The 1619-nt window shown below is 36.6% G+C and overlaps 1 pseudogene; it reads left to right on the top strand.

Moving 5' to 3' along the window:
* The first annotated feature begins 359 nt into the window (after window positions 1-359).
* Window positions 360-508, top strand: LOC142875738 (uncharacterized; annotated as a pseudogene).
* Window positions 509-1619: the final 1111 nt, after the last annotated feature.

Raw genomic sequence — 1619 nt, 5'->3', positions numbered from 1 at the left:
GCCTGGCCGAGTTAAACAAATTTGAAAAAACACAATTAGGATTTGGGGGTGAACAAGACAAAAATAATGATTTGGGGGCAATTGCCTTTAAAAATTGCATTTAAAGCTTATTTAATTAAAACAAATATTTATTGACCATTTGCTATGTACTTCTAACTGTTCTGGATACTGAGAGTATTGTAATGACCAAACTTGAAAAAATATTTTCTTTCTCAGGGGTTAAAAAAAGTGAGTCCTGGAACACTTTCAATGGTTTTCCAAACCAGATGCCAAAAGCATAAGGGAGCCACAGCAAAGTAAAACTAAACTGCTGCAAGTGACCCAACTTTCTGGTGTACAAAGGTACTTCAAGATCGGGGACCTTTGTGCAGTGGCAGTATCATAGCCAATGAGGTTTACCCGAGGTGCGATTATTGCTAATTGAAAACTTTTCCCCATACCCCGCCATGATGACTTGAAATATAGGTTTTAATTTTTATGTATGTATGTATGTATGTGTATATATATATATATATAAAGATCAGGGACGTATATCAAGTGCTTGTATTGGATGACATTGTTAAATTCTGAAGTGTAATTTATGGTTTAATATTTTCATTATCAGAGACTGTACACTAGGTGGCGTTCAGGGTCAGGCTGGAAGCAGTAACCAGCAACAGAAAGCCAATCACTGCAGCTTCGGTGCTAGACTCGGCTTCCCTGTGCATTCTACGGGGAAAAGTTTTAAAAGAGAAAGGAGTGAGGTTCTTTGCTTTAAGCATTTGATCATTGCTTTAAGCAATGATCAAATGCTCTTTGTTGGAAGGGATGCAAAGGTGATGACATGGAAAAGGTCCATGTGAAGGCTACAGGGTAGACTGTGTTGGAAAGATGAAGGCTGAGAACGTTTAAAACTTTAAAATCATGGTATTAAGGTAAATACAGAGCCTTCTTGTGTAGAATGAGGAGAGGGAGCCTGTGTTAAGAAGGTTTAGCATAAGATTACTATGCAGAGATGGATTATATAAGTGGAAGTCTACATTTCATAGTTGGGGAGATTTGGAAATAAATTTAACAGATTTTGCTAAGTTTAATGGATGCTGGAGCCATAAAAGAAATCATCTCTCATGTCTATCTTGTATACTGAGTTGTATGAACCACTGCCTATGAAAATGTTGGTAGGTAGCATTACCAGCAGAAAAATTTATCCCTTGATTCCCCAGTAATGAGCATGTAAGGCAGGTGGGCAATGCTCAAAATTATTTTCAATGAAAAACAAAGCTGGGAATTTATACAACTGTATACTTACAAATCAAACAATCTCACACTTAAAGCATGAAGTCTTGACAGAAATTGACTTCTGGTTATCTCTAAGGGATAGACTGGAAGAAGTAGAAATAAGACTATCCTTAGAGATAAAAGGTAAGTGAAGAACATCTAGTTTACAACACACCTAGCTGACAATATTCCAAGCTTGGCATTCTTGTGTTCCATGCCTGAGGCCAAATTGCCTTTTTTGTTGTTCAGAGACATAACACCATTCTAACACCTCCAATTTATAATCTTAATTATATTTTTTCACTGATTTACGGGTTACAAAATTTCCTTTAGCATGACTGCTGGCAACTTCACTTAATATA

The sequence above is a fragment of the Microcebus murinus genome, chromosome 14 (genome assembly GCF_040939455.1).
Source record: "Microcebus murinus isolate Inina chromosome 14, M.murinus_Inina_mat1.0, whole genome shotgun sequence".
NCBI lineage: Eukaryota > Metazoa > Chordata > Mammalia > Primates > Cheirogaleidae > Microcebus > Microcebus murinus.
The sequence above is the reverse complement of the archived record's forward strand: the minus strand, read 5'-3'. Positions and strand labels throughout refer to the sequence as shown.